The sequence below is a fragment of the Protopterus annectens genome, chromosome 3.part1 (assembly GCF_019279795.1).
Source record: "Protopterus annectens isolate FY-2018-M chromosome 3.part1, PAN1.0, whole genome shotgun sequence".
In the NCBI taxonomy this organism is placed as follows: domain Eukaryota; kingdom Metazoa; phylum Chordata; order Ceratodontiformes; family Protopteridae; genus Protopterus; species Protopterus annectens.
Window position 1 is genome coordinate 1385450193 of NC_056732.1, and position 20306 is coordinate 1385470498.

General features: G+C 39.4%; 1 protein-coding gene across 3 annotated transcripts in view; it reads left to right on the top strand.

Annotated features, from left to right (window-relative positions):
- The window catches only part of LOC122798472 (flap endonuclease 1-like), a 444201-nt gene that overhangs the window by 405599 nt on the left and 18296 nt on the right, over positions 1 to 20306 (top strand). The window lies entirely within an intron of this gene.

The window sequence follows — 20306 nt, forward strand, 5'->3', positions numbered from 1 at the left end:
TTGGACATAAAGCAAAATATTTTTGTTAATTTTGTATTTCTTAACTGCATTATTATAGAAGGTAAGAAATGTTCTTTCCCAGTGTGATATCATAATAGCTTTCCCTTGATGTTATGGACCTTCTTACGGTAACAGAGTAGGATGTCACAGCAATGTATTAAAAATCGAGCAGTGACAAGCTTATAGACACGTAGACTTAAAATGATTAATGTTTTGTTTCTACTTTTCTGTATTGTTTGGATCTCTAGAACCACATATAGTACTGTAAATGACGTCTTGTCACCTGTCTGTTAAAACAGACAATAACTTATCATTTCTAAATGAGGCAGCTGGAATATTGTGAGATATAAGAAGCTTCATCATTTGGAAATGATAAGCTTTTGTCTGTTTTAACAGACAGGTGACAAGACGTCATTTACAGTACTATATGTGGTTCTAGAGATCCAAACAATATACCTATAGACAGAATAAAGGCAATTCAGAGGAAAGAAACAAAATGATGTACAAGCTGCATCAGAAGCCATATAAAGAGAGATTGAGAGAGCTTACCATGTAGCCTTAAGAAAAGAAGGTTGAATAGGGCACAACAGTAATTGTTAAGTCTAGGTACATAACCATTTTCCAAAAAAAAAAAAAAAAAAAACATGGCAAGGCTGATGATGGTGATGGGGAAGTAAATTATTAGATAATTAGGAACAGATAGATTATCCCTTATCTGCTGTCAGAATCTTTGCTCCTGTAGCAAAGACAACAGACTGTATCTTACATGTTTTGTTGTTTTCCTTTCAATGTATTTATTTATGCATCACTTATTTATTAACTGAGAAACTTTGAACAAAGTGAATCCGCTTAGGCTGAATGCTTATCCAATTCGCTTTATTAAAATAAAATGAAGCATTTGAAATTTAAAATACACTTTTCGTCCTAAAATGTCATTCAAACAAATTTTTGCATTTTCATAGTGCACATCCTTTACATCAGAAAAAATCTGTAGTTAAAGGCCAGCTTGTTCGAGCTGCACGAATGATCACTAGAGATGAGAACTTTGATCAGGAATGTTTGAAATTGAAACATATGTTCCTTAATATACAATACCCAACCCAATTTTTGGATCCTATAATAGAAGAGGTTAATATAAAAAGGCTAAATGGTTACTTTATACCTATATTAAAGAAACAACATCATAATTCTTCATTAGTAGAAGTAACCCAGCTTGATCTTAGAATTAATGATCAGTTGCATCCTCTTAAATACAATTTAGCTTGCATTATATGTTTCTCTTTGGATTTTGCTACTATTAAAGCAATTATTTTGAAGAATTGGAATTTATTTAATGAAGATCAATTTTTGGCATCTAAATTAGGCTCACAACCTAGAATTGTATGGAAGAAAGGTTCCAACTTCAAAGACATTTTCCAAAGAAACATTCAAGCTAATTCAACAATAATTTTGAGAGGAATGGGTCAATGTGGTAACTGTTCATACTGCCATTATATGATTACAGGAACATCAGTAAACATCAATGGAATTAAAATCCAAACTAGAGGGAAATACAATTGCAATTCAAAAGGAGTTGTTTATGTGGCTAATTGTCAAGCTTGCCCGTCGTTTTACATTGGTAAGACAGAGCGTAGGTTGAGAGATAGAGTGTATGAACACTTAAGAAGTATAAACCTACAAAAAGAAGAAAACGCTCTAGCAAGGCATGTCATGGATTTTCCTGAACACAACTTTTGTTTTAAAGTCATCCATCAAGTAAAACAAGATATTCGAGGGGGACCATTCAACCTATTACTGGAGAAAAGTGAATTATTATGGCAAATCCGACTCAATGTCTTCACGAACCCTGGATTGAATGACAAATGTTCATTGATGTGCCTTTTAAAATTACGAAGTCTGGATAGATAATCTATATTGAAGTAGAATATAATTTTAAACATTTTTACTAATTAATCCCCTAATTTTTGCTTTCATTCTATATCAAAAGTTTTTAACAACAACAACAAAACATGTAAGTTTTGTTATAGAAAATCAATTTTTTTATTATTAAAATATATAAAATAAAAATAAAAATTTATATTGATATCACATAAAAATCAAAGATTAAAATTAAAACCAATAATTAAAAATTAAATATATATAAAAAAATCCAAAGAGAGAATTTATCTTTATGGTTCAATCACCATTCATGAATATATGTCATAACATGTAGCCTTTTTCCAAAGTTCTGTGCACCATCATTCATTTATTCATTTATTTATTTATTTATTTATTTATTTATTTATTTATTCATTTGATGATTATATTTTCATCTATTTATTCAAATAATTTATTCATAGTATCGCTCCTTAGATAATTTAAATCATATATAAACAAATTTTGTTTAAATTTTATTAATAATACAAAGATTCAGTTTGTGATTATTTTTAGTATTTTTTCAGTATATTAAATTCATAATATAAGTAAGGCACTTTTTAATTGTTTTTTAATAAATAAATGTATGTATTTTTAATAGTTATACTGACATCATTACTGCTTTAATAGTGCTATCAGAAGTTTCACTTTAAGAAATTTTGTCATGAACTATTTTCATGGTGCGAAAATTTGTTATTTAAACAATTTCTTTTAATTACGCAGATGTTTGTCAGTTAGTCTGAAGAAATCCAAATATTGTTTTAGGACGAAAAGCGTATTTTAAATTTCAAAAGCTTCATTTTATTTTAATAAAGCAAATTGGATAAGCGTTCAGCCTAAGCGGATTCACTTTGTTCAAAGTTCGTGTTTTTGTAGCAGTTGCATTAACTGAGAAACGCTATTGGCATAAGTCTGTTTTCAGAGATAACCAGGGACCATTGGTATGGATAAGTAACTTGCTCAGTGTTGCACAAAAAAAAATTTAGAGACTTAAAAAATCTACCAGAAAAGCTGAAGAGAATGACTGGGAAGAATCCTGCAGCTGTTCAGTAAAAAGCAGTTTAAGCTCCAGCTTTGATATATGACATGACTTCCAGTAGTCTAGAGGAAAAATAAATGAAATGTGCTCACAGCTACTTACAATGGGGCACTGTAAATTCTTACCAGGGATAGCACCCACAACCCTCTTGGACACGGACAGTCATTACTAAATGCAATCTTGGGTATTGATTAGCATTTCTCTGTTGTTAAAAAATTCTAGACTTGAAATGCCCTCGGGTCAGTAGCCTAGTAATCTCCTGTGAAATAAATGAAACATTGAAGGAGTCTATCACCTCAAATAAAAATGAAAGAAACTTTAAACAGCTATTGAGATGAATTGATAAAACTAACAAAAATCAGCGGGTGAAATGAATAAAAGGCTAGCTGAGTATGAGACTACTCAAAAAATGCTGTTTCAAAAACCATAGTGCAGATCACACAGGGAAGACCTGAGATTTTTTTGTACCAAAGAAACTGGAAGCACAAATAAGCAACTGGACTGGTATTCCACAGTAAAATTTGTTAATTGAAAGGGCACATCGAGTGTATGCTCAAAACCTGGCCATGAGAAAGCAGCCAAATCTATATTCGTAAAGATGCAGTAATACCAGCAGAAAGAGTTGATCCTGACAAAATTGTGACAGAAAAGCAAAGTACTAAAAATTGGGAACAGTAGCATGTTTGTGGAAAAGGATTATTCACTGTACAACACAGAGAAGAGAAGCACATTTATCACAGCAGTCAGGGAATGTTGAGAGGCAGGTGTGAGATTCAAGTATCGAGCTATCTTCAGAATATTTTTTCCTGGAGGATCAAACTAATTTTTGATGCAGAACAGGCTGAGGAAATGCAAATGTTTGTCTAACAAAAAGTGAGCCATGAGACAGAAGGGTCTCTGTTTCTCAGTCTTTTAATAATAAAGCTCATAGAGACTTTGCCAGTGAAACATTTTCCAGTGTTCCAAAGGAAAATGAGAGAGAGATAGAAATAGATAGAAAAAGCACAGGAGTTGACAAGAAGAAACTGGCTTACTTTGATTTGAACCAGAGCCTGGGGTTTTGAAATGGAAATGAACAGGAAGATGGCCAGCAACACTGAAATTAGTAAATAAATGTGAGATTGTAAAGCATCAATCATATCTGTGAAATATTGCTTTACATGAAAAGTGGACATTTTGGACTTCTATTGACTGTTAAACTTGTGGGGGACAAAAGCATATACCTTACTTCATGTCATTAGTGTTTGGAAGGGCACTAAAGGGAAAGGAAAAAAAACTGAGACATTTTTGTTCTTTACAGTGTTTATATAAAACATTTTATGAGATAAATTGTATGATATATAGCAAAACATGTTTGGTTATTGTATGTGATAAAGATATTAAAGTAAACAAGTACCTTTTTGCTTAATTTTAAGAAATGTAGTCATTACAATGTATAAAGAAGAAAAGCTGGACAACAGCATATTTGTTAATATGCTTTAATCTTGGGCTGTTGAGGGATGGGATGTAAATGTGCACAGATTATAATATATAGGAAGTTAACAATGTTTTCTCTTACTTTTGCATAGGTAAATATCTAGATTAAGCCCTTAGCTTAATCTGTTAACACTTTTTTTTGTGTAAGCAAGTAAATAAGAGAACACTGCATGTAATGGACAGTTTTCACTTGGCAAATAAATGTTCATTGTGATTTGAGAAGTCTGTAGCTGTAGGCAGCTATACATTTTATGTTTCTATGGAGACAAGCTGTCATATATAATAGGTGGTAACTATTTCTTATCCTAATGGCTACACCATCCATATTATTTTGGGATGTGAGTGGCCTTACAGGTATAGACAAAAAGGTAAAAGTATTGAATTATATCAAGAAATGCAGAGTGCTAATAACAGTGTTACAGCAGACACAATTGGAAACAAGTGAGCATGTGAATATGGCAAAGAAAATATTTTAGCAGAGATATACAGAATAAAACTGCACAGCACCACGAATGGTACACTTAGAACCAAAAAACTGAAAACAGAGATGTACCAGTAATCCACACAGCAACACTCAGCAACACTAATTCTTGTTTTTAGCGCTTTCAATCACTTTTATTCTGTGACCTTCTTCAGAAAATCTTTTTCAGTGGATGCTGAACAGGGATGTGTTTCTGGTCCTAGTCCATTGATGGGGTATTCCAGATGTGGATCTCTTTGCCTCCTCCATAACAGACAGCTCCCAGCCTTCTTCTCCAGGGCACCACTCCCAAAAGCATGCAAGGTGGGTGCTTTCTCAATCCCCTGGAAAGGCATGTACTCTTATGCATCCCCCCTTCCCTCTCATAAAAAGAGTCCTACTGAAAATTCAGAAGGAACAGCCTCAAATCTTGCTGGTGACTCCCTGCTCGCCAAGGCAACAATAGATGTTCTTTGTGTTTCACTGTTGCAGTCATTACACTTGGGTTATCCTGCTGGCAGGCTACCTTCAGTCGGTCTGAATTCCAAAGTTTAGGTCCGGCGCCAGTTGCTGTTGCCTCTTCCCTGACGTCAGTGTGCCAGGGGTATAAAAGATGCAGCCAATGCCATTTTCTTCAGTCTTTCTTGCCGCGCGGTGCCCGAAGCATAAGCAGTTCGCAAGTGCCGGTCGGCCGACTCCTGAGATTTTCGTGTTCGAATTTCAGATCCGAAATCTTCATTAAAAGCTAAGTACCCCATTGGGGAAACTTTTTTCTTGCTCCAGACCGATGTTAGAAAAAGTTAATAATTGTATTTCTTGTGGGAAGCAAGTACCTCATAAGGACTTTCATTCTTACTGTATTCCTTGCCTAGGCCCTGACCACGACATTGCTAGTTGTCGGTTTTGTGCTAGATTTAACCAGCGCACTATTAAGCGTTGGTAGGATTTTGCATTACACTATTTTGACAGAAGATTTAATTATATGATGTCGTTGGATAGCCATCCAACTACCGGAATTCACAAGAAACGCAAAGAAAAAGAAAAGGACAGGCATCTGAGGTCCAAAACCGACAATGAGGCTTCTTCTAAGCTAGTCGCCGGTTCGCCGGTTCTCAGTGAAGCACCTTCGCAGCCCCTGACACCCACTACTTTAGACCCGCATGCCGCTACTGACTCCCACGTGGAGTCGTCTAGGCTGCTGGAGGCTCAAGGTATTGGACCTTCGGAGACTATTTCCTCAGATGGGTCCGGAGCCGCTGAGCAGGCATCAGCTTCTGAGGGTGTTTTCAGACCAACTCAATTATACATTAAAAAGCCTTCAGCTTCAAAGGCAAAGACTAAAACACCCTTAAAGACAAAGAAACAAGTACAACAGCCTCATGGACAGGCTTCCATGCCCAAAAAACAGATGCTCAAAATGGCCAAAGACTTAATTACTTTGATCAGGGGTTCCCATCCCCCCTCCTGATAAAAGGCCTAGGCAAGAGACAGTATATGAATCTTCAGCTCAGGTTTCCATTTCATCTGATTCCTCTTCTGATCAGGAATACTCTCTTCCTCCGTATGAGGATTCTGATGCTGAAGAATCTATCCCTTCAGCCTCTCCTCCTGAGGATTACTCTTTTGGGGAAACTTTGCATACCATGAGGGAGCATTTCTACTGGGAGAGCCAAGATTTTTCAGAATCTAAGAAAAGGCTCAGAGACTTCCTTTTACTACCACAACAGAGGCCCCTAGCTATCCCACCTGTGTTAGACATTGTTGATGATGTATTTTCAGAGTCTAGTCTGACCCCTGACTCCTTACCTCCAGCTCCTGTTAAGCCGGACAGGTACTACAGGGTTCCTGACTCTCATAAATTCCTTTTCAAAAACCCTGCTGCTGACCCAGAAACTATCTCTCAGGGTCCCAAAGGGGTCAAGGCTTCTGCTGCAAAAAACCCTACCCCCTCTGACAGGGATTCTAAAGCATTGGACAGATGGGGAAAAAAGATTTACACTTCCGCTACCTTGGCTATAAGGGCTTTAAATTGTCAGTTTCATAGGCTCAAATATCAGCAGTATATTATGTCACTGCTTAAACAGAAAATGTTGACAAATTCTGAATGTGCAGAAAACAAAGAAATGCAGGATTTATTGCATGCAGCTGAACAAGTAGGAAAGCATACTTTGCAATGTGGTTTTGATTCTTTGGAGGCCTCCTGCAGAGCCGCTGTAATGGGTTCTGTCATCAGGAGGCATGCTTGGTTAAAGGAACAAAGTCTGCCTGATCATGTCAAAACAAAATTATTAGATGCCCCATTATAGCATGATACTTTGTTTGGTGTTAAAGCAGAAGAGGTGTTAAAGAAAATGGAGGACAAAGCTAAATCTATGCAAACGGTTAAGGATTTCCTACCGGTTCAGCCTTCAAGATTTAGCAGACACTGGCCTACAAAGAATTGGTCCTTTCCAGTGTCAGACAGACCACAAATGGGCAGATACAGACGCCCAAGAGGCAGATCCCAGCCCCAAGGTTCGTACAGGTCTAAACAATGGGGTGCTTCTACCTCCAAAAGTGGAGAAGACAAATCACAGCCATACAGGAAACAGTCCCAGTGACTTCCCCGTGCCTGCACCAAGCACTTATCTTCTGGCAGCACCTTTAGGGGGAAAAGTAGCACTTTTTTCTCAAAACTGGCACATAATAACCCAGGACAAATGGGTCCTAGACATAATGTCACAGGGCTACAAGTTTCACTTCCATTTCCTGCCAAGGGCAGATGGTTGGCCAGACCTGCCAAAACATTAATGGGCAAGAGGCACAAAAGCAAGTCTCATCCCTCATGGACATGAGGGCCATTCAACAAGTACCAGAGCAAGAGCATGGACAAGGATTTTATTCAAGACTGTTCTTGGTACCAAGAAAGGACAAGACCTGGAGACCAATACTGGACCTATCTATTCTAAATACATTTCTGGATATACCAACTGCCCAGATGGCTTATCTCACACCAGACAAACAAAGGCAACTGACCTACCTATTTCAACTTGTTGGCAACAAAGGCCCAGTTATCTGCAAGAAAAATTCTGCAGGCTTTGGGCTTCATGGCATCCTGCATTCTACTAATTCCATAAGTGAGACTACATATGAGGAAACTTCAGTGGTACCTAAAAAGTGTTTGGACTCAACATTGCCACAGCCTGGAAACAATAATTACCCTCATTCCCTGCCTGCAACAGGAGTTTCGTTGGTGGGCGAAGGCTTGTCACCAGAACAAGGGACAGCCATTCAGTTTACCCCCAGCCAGGCAGACATTAACAACGGATGCATCAGATTATGCCTGCGGGGCCCACATGGCAGGAAGATGTATTCAAGGCACATGGTCCGCAAACCAAATGCACCTACATATCAATCAAAAAGAGATGCTAGATGTTCAGAATGCCCTGACAGCCTTCAAGGACCTACTTCATCCGGGACAACTACTGATAAAGTCAGACAACACCACAGTCATGTGGTATATAAACAAACAGGGAGGCACTCATTCTTACCCCCTTTGCAGACTAGCCATGACATTGTGGGACACAGCATTGACTTACCAAGTACATCTGCAGGCACAATTCCTGCCAGGAAAGATAAATACTCCGGCAGACGAACTAAGCAGAAACCTCATGGATCCCCACAAGTGGAAATTGGATCCACAAGTCTTCGGCATAACAAGAAAATGGGGATGCCCGGTTACAGATCTATTTGCCTTTCCTCTCAACTACCAACTATAAAGATTCTGCACAAGGACTTATCACAGACAAGCATGGAAAGTGGATGCCCTATCTTTCAGCTGGAAAAGCTTAGCAGTATATGCCTTTCCTCCACTGCCTCTCCTCCCCAAGGTACTCCTAAAGGTCGGACAAGAGAAGCCAAAGATGATTCTGATTGCCCCAGACTGGCCCTGCTAGCACTGGTATCCAATCCTAAGGAACTTGTCTCAATGCCCCGCTTGGACCTTGCCTCAAATACCTCATCTACTATCCCAACAAAACAATCAGATCCTGCACAGCCAACTAAAGACCTTAAATCTGGCAGTATGGCGGATAATGTAGTGATACAAAACGCACCTCTCACTAAAGCTGTAATGGATGTCATTTTGGGGGCCAGAAGGCGTAGTACCAGAAAATCTTATGCTGGAAAATGGAAGAGATTCTGTGCTTGGAACCAGTCACAAGGAATTGACACAGCTGTACCAAATATTCATCAGATTTTGCAATACTTAACTGAGATGCTGGACAAAGGCCTATCCTTTTCATCAATTAAAATTCATGCTTCTGCCATTTTGACTCATTACAATACAGAGCCACCAATCTTTTCTCATCCCTTGTTAAGGCAGTACCTCAGAGGAGCCAAAAACTTAAGGCCTCCAAGGAGATCACCAATGCCAGCATGGGACCTCAATTATGTTTTGGAAAAACTCACCCTGCCTCCTTTTGAGCCAGCCGCTACAGCTGATATAAAGTTTTTATCTTGGAAAACAGTTCTGCTCCTAGTAATAACCAAACTGTTCATCTGCCTACTTTTTATCCAAACCCACAGAATAAGGTGGAGAGAATTCTGTATTTTTTGGACATACACAGACAGCTACTGTTCTACTTGGACAGAACCAAAGCTTTCAGAAAGACAGAGTAACTACTAGTGGCATATGCTGCAGGATCACAAGGAAAGGCTATCTCAAAGCAGACTATTTCAAAGTGGATAGGCCACTGCATTTGTTTCAGCTATTCACAACATGGCAAGCCAGTGCCTAAGGGCATTAGGCCACATTCAACCAGAGCAGCAGCCACTTCAGCAGCCTTCCTCAGGGGAGTACCAACCAAAGACATTTTAGAGGCTGCTACCTGGAGTTCAGTGCACAACTTTACAAAGCACTATCATTTACCACTCTACTCTAAATCCAGGGCAGGCTTTGGCACTGCAGTTCTGCAGGGCCTCATAGCCGCTCCTAATGCCATTTAGCTCCAGCCTCCCACCCATAGCTTTGGGATTCAACCCAAGTGTAATGACTGCAACAGTGAAACACGAAGAACATAGTACAGTTGTGTACACTTACCATAAATGTAGATGCTCGAGTGTATTCACTGTTGCAGTCCAGGTTACCCACCCACCATCCCCCATATCTTTGCTGCAACTTGTCTGCACTTCTCTAATCTATACAACCTATGTAGTGTATTTGCTTATAGATGAAGGTATTATATATTTTGGTGCATGCATGTTTTATTGGCATATTTTTAGCCTACCCTTTTGGGGGCACCTGACATCTGGGGCAAGAAAAACTGAAGAAAATGGCGTCGGCTGCATCTTTTATACCCCTGGCGCACTGACGTCAGGGAAGAGGCGACAGCAACCAACGCCAGACCTAGACTTTGGAATTCAGGCCGACTGAGGGTAGCCTGCCAGCAGGATAACCCGTGTAATGACTGCAACAGTGAATACACTCGAACATCTACATTTATGGTAAGTGTACACAACTGTACTTTCCTCCTAATACTACATCTAGTCAAGGGCAATCACCACAAGTTACCCCACCGAATGGACCTTCTCACACAGGAGAAGGGAACACTCTTACACTCCCCCCCAACTGTCCACACTGAATCTTACACTGTGGGTGATATGGCACTGATTCCCTTCAGACACCTATACACATAGGACATGCTTCAGGTTTTTCAGGAGGACAGGAAACCAACTAACAGAAAATCTTACCTGTCTAAGTGGAAGAGATTTTCCTGTGGTGTCAGAAAAACAACTTACAGCCACTGACGGCAGAGCCCCCAGTAATTTTGTCTTACCTGTATGATCTAATAAAGTCTGGACTATCCTACTCCTCCATTAAAACCCATTTATCTGCCATCTCAGCATGCCTGCCCCTGGTACCACCTTTGGCTTCAAGGTTAGAAGTCAAAATGTTTTTGAAAGGGGCATTACATCTCAGGCCCCCAAGGAAGCCCATTCTGCCTCCTTGGGATCTAAATTTTGTTCTAGAAAAATTGACTCTCCCACCCTTTGAACCAGCCAAAGACTGCTCCCTCCAACACTGCACTTGGAAAACCGTACTCTTGGTGGCCATCTCTTCAGCCAGAAAGGTTTCAGAACTCCAGACGCATATGGCCTCTCCCCCTTTCACTGTCTTCCACAAGGACAGGGTATGGTTATATACCAATCCCACCTTCATGCCTAAGGTTGTCAACGAGCTGTACCAGGCTATCAACCTGCCAACCTTTTTCCCTTCTCCACAAAACCCAGCAGAGAGGATACTTCACTCCTTAGAAATACGCAGACAACTCACATATTATTTGGCCAAGACCAAACCCATCTGCAAGTCTGAAAGGTTCTTCATCTCATACCACTCAAGGGCACGGGGGCACCCTGTTTCCAAGCAAACCATATCCTCTTGGATATCTAAAACCATCTCTTTCTGTTACACAAACCATGGTAGGTCACTCTCCTCTCCTGTAAAGGCGCACTCCACAAGGGCAGTGTCCTTCTCAGGGGCTTTCTTTAAAGGTTTGGACACAGCTGCTTTTCTCAAAGCAGCTACATGGTCCTCTGTACACACATTCACTAAGCACTACAAATTGGACATTGGTCTCTAGAGCCATCTTTCATGGGTTCGTGGAAAGTGCTTCTGGTCCTCCAGACATTTCTTAGGACAGGAGCTTTTGCACTCTCCCTGATGTTATGGATACAGCAGCATATGAATAGAAGGACATAGTACTGTTGTGTAAGAGGGCGGTCGTGGTGGTGCAGCGGTTAGCGTTGCCACCTCACAGCAAGAGGTTCTCTGGTTCTATCCTCGGCTGGGGAGCCTTCTGTGCGGTGTCTGCATGTCCTCCCTGTGGTCACGTGGGTTTCCTCCGGGTGCTCCAGTATCCTCCCACATCCCAAAGGCATGCTGTAGATAGACTGGACACTCTAAATTGGCCCTAGGTGTGAGTGCATACATGTGTGCCTTCTGTGGAAGCTTGGGCACCAGGCTGGCAACTCGACACCGTAAAACTCCACTGCCAATCATGAGCAGACAGGTGATCCGCTGTGGTGACCCTAACTGGGAAAAGCCGAAAGAAGAAGAAGTATTGTTGTGTAAGAACTTACCAACTTTAGATGTCCTTCTCTTCTGTATGCTGCTGTACATTTTCCCACCCAGCCTTCCCCCGACACTTGCCTGACTCCTGGAGTACCCACTCCATAGCTGCTGATTCCGGTGGCATTCACTTCTAAAGAAGGTGCGTGCTGATGTCCACTTTATTCCCAACATCTGTTTACGACCGACATTCACAGAGATACGCAGGATGTTGCACACACCCTAGCGGTAGCATTTAACTTTTGTATAATGACCGGACGTACGAGAGTTCACCAGAGGCAAACTCTCTGATGTTATGGATACAGCAGCATATAGAAGAGAAGGACATCTAAAGTTATGCTAAGTTCTTACACAACATTATGTTCTACAGCCTTAAACCTTGCCTGTGATATAAATAGGACCTGCTGGAGAGATAGGTATGTATCCCAGAGACTAACCTGTCTCTGGAAGAGGCTCAACAACCTGCATCCGTTCATCTCCCTGCCACTCTTCCATTTCTTTTGTTACATCCCACTTTCACAAGTTTCTCTCAAATTGAATGATGCTAGTAAATGTGGTAGGGAGTTTCACTTTATCACCACATCTCCATGAATTAAGTCATCCTCATCTCCGTCTTGAAATACAGTACCTTCTTTCTGCTTTAAACAGCTATTCATGGATTTTTCTCCTTCCTTGTTAGTTCCATCATACTCACCCTTCCTTTTAAAACTCCATGGGACCAAATAATTCCGGGTCTATATTAGAACACTGAACATTTGAAATGTCAGGTGTTCTAATATCGACCCGTTTTCAGCAAATGCTGAAAATATCGAAGAAACAGGAAACTGAATTCTTTCCTAGGGGAAAGAATTTGGTTGTCCATTTCTGTTGCTTCAGTATTTTCAGTGCTCTGGTGGAAAGTTACGGGTCGGGTTCAGATAAGTGTGCAATTGTGTGGACGTGTGGGTTAGGGTGCGGGTGAGGTGACTGTGCGATAGTGACGGACCTTAGGGTTAAGGTTTGGGTTAAGGTAAGTGGATAGTTAGTGGTGTATGTATAGTTTAGTGTAGGGTAAGGTGTAAGAGTTTAGGTGTATGTGTGTTGATTGCTGGTTGTTTGGTGTGCTTGTGTTGTGTGTATGTGTTTTGGAACAGCAAATTTTTTCCCTAGGAAAAAATTTGCTGTTCCGAATGTTCAATGTTTTTTTTTTCAATTGCTAGGGTTCATTATTAGAACACTCGACATTTTGAATGTTCGGTGTTCTAATATAGACCCATAATTTCACTTCTTCTAGATTTGTTATATCTGTGTATTATGACACTGCCATTTTCCATGATTGATAGGAAGTAAAGCATTTTCTCCTACAAGAACTGATGCTGGAAAATGTTGGCCTCACTATAAATGACTTTTGCCCTTCACAGTATGTGGCAAGTAGGAACAATTCATACTAAGCCACTCTCCCACCAGTAAACTTTACCATGATGAAGTCTGTCCTGTGTATTTCATAAACAGGCAGACTCTACAAATATATGATGTGTGAGCTTCATAAACAAGCAAACACAGAAATTGGAGCAAGGTATGATCACACGCCCTCTGAACTCATAAAAACAAGTAAAAAAAAAACAGGTATGCCGCATGAGGAATCAGAATATTCTGTGGAACCTATGGAAACAGACCGACAACAGCTTATCTCTGATTAACTGAAAAAAATTACTTTGCCACATATAGGATTAACATTTACAATTTGTAAATATATTCCTTAAAAAAAGTCTTAATCTTGTTTCGTGTTGCAGACCTCCCAAAGAAGGCTATAGGGTATGTCATTTCTATCAAATGGGTTTTATCCAAAATGCACCTTTGTGTTATTGAAAGTATGATTCACCTGAAGAACACATAAATGAAACAGCATTTGCTGATCAAAATAAATAAATTATTTAAAAAGGCGTTATTGTATGCAGAGAGACAGGAATTACCACACTCACTCCTATTGGGGGGGGGGTCTGAGTCCTGTGCACCACAGTATGTAAGTTATTGAATTTGGAGGACATTTAATGTTAGCGAAAAGGAATTAATTCCCAATGTGACAGCACCCAGACAGATTTTGATGAGCTATGCATCATATGCCAAACTTTAGAGCAGAAGGTGGTTTCACACAGATCCCTTGAAGAATTGAATGACTCCAAAATACTTGCCTACACAAAATTAAAGATGCTGATTACATAAAGAAAGAGGATGACAGGCCACATGACCAGTATCCATCATTAGGCATAGAAAAGATCAATTATAACTCACCTGACTCATACTCTGAACATTATTAACTGTCAAAACACACATATACAGTATGACCTCAGAACCTGGCACAGGACAGATAAGGGTACTAATAAGGCACTAAATTGAATAGATCATTCCTTTTGTTCCTGATGGTATATAGTTTAGAATGTCCACTGTTAGCTGTAGTGTTTGAGGGTCAGAAACGCACCATCTCACCATTGTACTGCAGTCTATAGGCCTTCCAAGTTGTACACATTCTTCCCTTTTCTCGTGTCCATCATGTTAACCAAATGAGGGAGTAATTTAGCTTCTGTAAATTCAAGTAGTGTACTGTTACCAAGAAATTCTCATTCTTTCATCATATCCCAAATTGAAGCATAGCTACATGTATACTATATGCAGATCCTACTGGACATGTGGTAGCCATTTGCACAAGGAACTGCAGAACCAACCAGGGTATTGTAAGAAGAGCCTACTGTACATATTCTAGGAACATGCATATAGAACTGCACACCCAGCTAGGTTACTGTAAGCAAATTCTGCTATACACATGCTAGGCTCATGCATGTGCAAATGCACACCCAGCTAGAATTTTGTAAGCAGATCCTACTGTGCATGTGCTAGGCACATGCCTGTGGAACTGCACACCCAGCTGGGGGACACCATTACGTTAATTAGAATTGCCAGGAAAGGTGCATGAAGTTTTTCCTCCAGTCTGGTGTGTTGCTTTTGCCATGCACTGTATAGTACTAGTTGTGACATAGTATATTGGCAACAGGGTGGCTTGTGTGTGTGTAGACAAGTCTTGCAGGCATCAGGCTGGCAAATCACACAAAAGGGTAAGAAAAGAAAGTAAAATAAAATTGCAGTTTACATGATGAAACCCTTGTGTCAACATGAATGTAGAAAGTTGTTACATGAACTCTGTTTTAATATAAACAGGCCATTACTGGAGTAGTTTTGTAAAAGTATGACAGATTAATGACTGTATTGTGGAAACAACTTATTTAGAATGCATTTTATGGAGATGTAATTAATTTTAAAACAGTGCAAGAGCCTTCACAAATAGGACAAACTCCTGAGCATTTATGCTGAGGTGATTATTTTAAAGTGAATGGAGAATGCAAGTGATTTACCAGAAATTTGCTTATAATTTTTTTCAACATCTAAAGGTTGTTAAGGTTGTTATATGAGAAATGACTTGTATATTGTGAACTGGATATTTTAACGGCTTACATAAAGAAATATGAATCACATTTTCCCTAATAAGAGACTTTTTGTCAAGCATGTAGAAAGTGAGTTGTGTTTAAAAGTTTCATAAGTCAATAAATTAATTTTCAAAGCAATGCTAAATGGTTTTATAGGATAAGGATTTATACGATGGGTGGTTTATACTCATGTTTCACAGGAAACTGCAAACATGACCTGACGTAATAACAAAATAGTGTACAAAAATTTTTGAGTGTGCTGGATTTGTGAGTGATTTTTGTTTTAAACACCTTTATTAAATTATCACTTGTGAAATAGGCACATTTGCACTTATATAAAAGTAATCAAACTGTATTAACAAGTTAAAACTAACAAACATTATGCTTTATATATATATATATATATATATATATATATATATATATATATTGCTATATATCATATAACCTAAGCAACATTACATAAATTATTCAATTCCTGCCCCTTTTTTTAAAATAGGAACCATCTTTATTAAACCATCACTTACAACATAAGCAATCATACTTAATATAAATGAAAACAAGCCACACCGACACAATCCTAGTTGCAAGCATTTTACATCAAAAACCATACTGGCACTCCCAGTTGCAAACATTATGCATCACTTATAATCTACCCAATCATTTCAGTAAAACATTACTTAGCTCATTTAAGTCCTGCCTTCTTAGCAATGTAATGGAAGTGTTGTTAAGTTATTTTAAATGAGCGGAGCTTTATTTTGAAATTAATTACACTGAAGGTGCCAGGAAAGCTTCCATGTTACCTAAAGCAATTGACATGTTTACATATTTATTTATTTATTTAACATTTGTTTACCGGGAAAGTCCGACTTGGAACAAAGCCAATTTTCAGTGGAAAGCAGGGGAGAAATGCTCCAGGCCCATGTCTTTGAATTGCGAATTGATATGTGACTAAAAGCATACAGCTGTCAGCACACATAATGTCTTTGAATTCTGAACTGGCATGACAAAAAGCATACATATTATTATGCAGTTTACTAGTTGTAGAGTCTAAATCATAACCATTTCCAGAGATTGTAAAGACTTCAAAATCATGCAAGCCCAAGTTCACCATTAATTGCAAAGTTTTAGTTTTAGCAATCCTAGGAAATATGGATAACATGTATCTGAGTATGTAGTAGAGTTATACATGCTGATTGAACATTTCAGAGGAAGGAATGTACAAATTTTAAGAGACATTCTTATGTGTGGTATGTTTGATGAAAACAAGCCAAAAAATGCCTAGTGTCTAAGGAAGGCATGGCGATACATCAATATTAAAAGACAGTCTTTGTGTATATGTATGCTGTAAGCAAGCAAAAAAAAACTTAGTGTGTAAGGAAGACAGTAGTAGGTGATGCACAGAGACAGCACACAGTGGCACAGTGTATAGCATTGTTGCCTCACAGCAAGAGGTTTCACAGTTCAATTCTCAGGTGGGGTGCCCTCTATGCAGAGTCTGCATGTCCTCCTTGTGTTTGCATGGGTTTCCTCCAGATGTTGTAGTTTCCTCTTACATTCCAAAACCATGCAGTGGGTGGATTGGACATTCTAAATTGGCCATAAGTGTGAGTGTGCAGGTGAGTGTGTGTTGTGGAAGAAATATCTCGGCAGGGCTAACCACCCGATGGGTGTAAACCTTGGGTCTAGATGATTGTCACTGTTAAAGTGACATCCTAAACCCATATGAAAAATGGGAAAAAGGGGTTGTAGCTGGACTGATTCAACAGAGACAGCAGAGTCCATATAAGACGGGGTTAATGATGCTACTGAGTTACACCTTGCATTGCTGTCAATAGGTGGTAAACAAGCACATCAAAAAGCATGTTCTCGTTGGAGCAAAACTTCATATGATGCCAGTGATTGGTGGCTTGAAGAACAATACTGCAGTAAATGTCATATGGTAGGGCATACTTCGTAAATGTGGAAAGAGAAAATTATGATTCCAAGGTGCGGTAATGGTTACAGTTCAAAATATCTAAAGCATATTTAACTGAAAAGTTTTAAAGGGGATGAAAAACACTGCAGGCACAAAATATCAAATGCACATTTGACTGAATGCTGAGATGATTGAATGCTTATTTTATACTGTTTGTTGGTAGAAGTGTGCAGGAAAGTGAATAACTGAAAAAGATATAATGGTGTCCATGTGCAAGTGTTCGATGGTTAGGGTTAGAATTAGGGTAGAGGTTAAGTAAGGGGGTAGCGTTACTGTTTTGCATGTTTGATGATGTGTGTGCTCTGTGTCTTTTTGTCTTGTTTAGTGGTACTGTTAGGGAAATGGGGTATTAGTAACATCATGTGTAGGGTTAAGGTTGGAGGTAGGGGGTAGGGTTAAGGTTAGCACACACAAACAAGGTGGTGCATCTTTCTTACCCCTACACCTAGCCCTACACATTACGTTATTAAAAAAACCTTAACAGTACCACTACTAAAACAGCACTTAATCTCAGTTTTATGGTTGAGGTGTGTGATATAGTGTATTTTAGTTGGATAGAATTATTAGATATTTTATGATGCTATATTATGGGTTTTCAGTGTTTTGTGCTTTTTTCAGATATTTTGACTGTCAGCCCTTCTCTGCCACTGTTTCCTTCATTCATTCCCTGTCAATTCCAGACTGGTTGCACCTTGAGGAATCCATGATCTGCACTGGAAAACTGTTGATGCCTCACTCTTAGCTAACCTGTGGCTAGGGATGAAAGCTGACTTGCAAGAAAGTAATTTCCCAGATAGTAGTAGAGAATTGCTTTATACTTTTTTCTCTGATGTATGCACTGGTCTTAGTCATAGCCTCATGTACGTTTGTTCCCATAATACTACCACGAGTCATTTCATGTTCCTGCATGTTTCCCAAATGCAGCTGCTGTGCAATGCACAGCTTGGTGGGTATGGATATCTTTGCCTAGTCGCTTCTTGTTGAATATCCTGCCTCTGCCAAAAGCTAGTAATGCAGTAAGTGGAGCTGCCTCCCTCAGGGTGGGCAAGCCATCTGTGCCTCCCATTCCCACTCTCCCTCTTCAGCTGCCCAAGCAATCAAGTTTGTAATCAATCTCAGATCATTTATCCTGAACTCAGGGATTTATTCTTCTCTGCCATTGAACTGGCCTCCCCATATTTGATTTATACATGTGTAGTCAAGTTGAACATCCAAATTTAGTAGAAGTTGCATACAAAAAATCTGATTTGGTATGTAAGCAACACCATAGATGGTATCTCACAAAATAGTGTATGTAGGGTTACCTCTGAAATGCTGGCATGAAGTCCCCTTATGATGTGTGGCTGGATAGGCTAAAGGACATGGTCTTTATGTAAGCTAACAAGGATAAATATAGTTCTGTAAGTTGTAACTGTGGATTGCATTAGGCAAGATGGAGGCTGGATGGAGAGGCACACAAGCTTCGTAGTGTAACAGAGATGAGTTACACTTAAGACTGTTAGATTATTGTTGTAGCATTTTTTTATCAGACTGTTTTTAAGTTTGGTGTGTGTGTGTGTGTGTGTGTGTGTGTGTGTGTGTGTGTGTGTGTGTGTGTGTGTGTGTGTGTGTGTGTGTGTGTGTGTGTGTGTGTGTGTGTGTGTGTGTGTGTCTGTGCTTGTGTGTCTGTGCTTGTGTGTCTGTGCTTGTGTGTGCACTTGTGTGTGTGGCTGGATAGAGAACCGAGAATGAGTGTTTTTGGCTACCAGACAGGTGGTAATGTCAGATGATTTGCCTAACGAAAGTAGCATCTTATTATGTGACCATGGTGTTTTGTTTCAAGGTCAATGACAATGACTGAGCAAGTTCCAATGATCAAAACCTTACCCCAAGAGAAATAATCATAACCCATCATTTCCACAAGTATGTAACAGTGTACCTTGAAAAACATAATATATATCCACAAAGAAGAGCAGTAGTGTTGCTTTTGAATCAGTTGGGTGGCCCAAACTGGACCATTGGATGGATGCTTACACTAGTAACAGAGATGGAAAAATGACCAGACCAATGTTCATTGATGTATGTACAGACTTATACTAACAAAAGGTCACACATCTGAAGCTACACCCCCAAGGATTGGGAATGAGCACAGCTATATACCAGCCATGATGTCTAACAGACCCACTTCCTGTATTTTTTTTTATTGATTTATCATTTGTTGGCCGGGAAAGTCTGACTAGGTTCCACAGAGTCTGTTTTCAGCAGAGGCCCAGGGAGAAATGCTCAAGATGCATGTCATTGGCATGTCATTCCTTATAAATGTTGGCCTTCAAAATCGCCTTACAAATATGGATGGCAAGATGATCCCCCCCAAATCAAATGTCTGCATCAGAGATGCAGCACACTTCTACATGGAGGGCTCTGTCTTATGGGGCTGCCTGTCTGATGGGACTATCCAGGCCAAAAAGACAAGTCATGCTTAGTCCAACAGACATGGTCATGAGTGACTGAGGAAACTTTGTGACACCAAATTTCTGAAGGAGTGAAAATAGTATTTTAGAACTAAAACACAAAGTAATGTTGATGGTGTGCTGTGTTGTGCTGCAGAAGAAAGGCTCACTGATCCATTACCAGAACATTTAACAGGCATTAAAAGTTAAGGTTATTATTGAATGTTTATCAGTTGTGAACAGATGTAACCACTCTGTGGCCATTGTGTTGCAGTATAATGTTTCTTTCAAAGAAAGCATTATGTGCACGATAACTAAACCCACTTAATGCCACAATGCTTAGTGCCACACTATGCCTTATGTCACACATTATATTATCCCCAGTTAGCTGACGTGGAAAATTTCAGTATTAAACTCTGCCAAATTTATGTCTTAATAATGCCA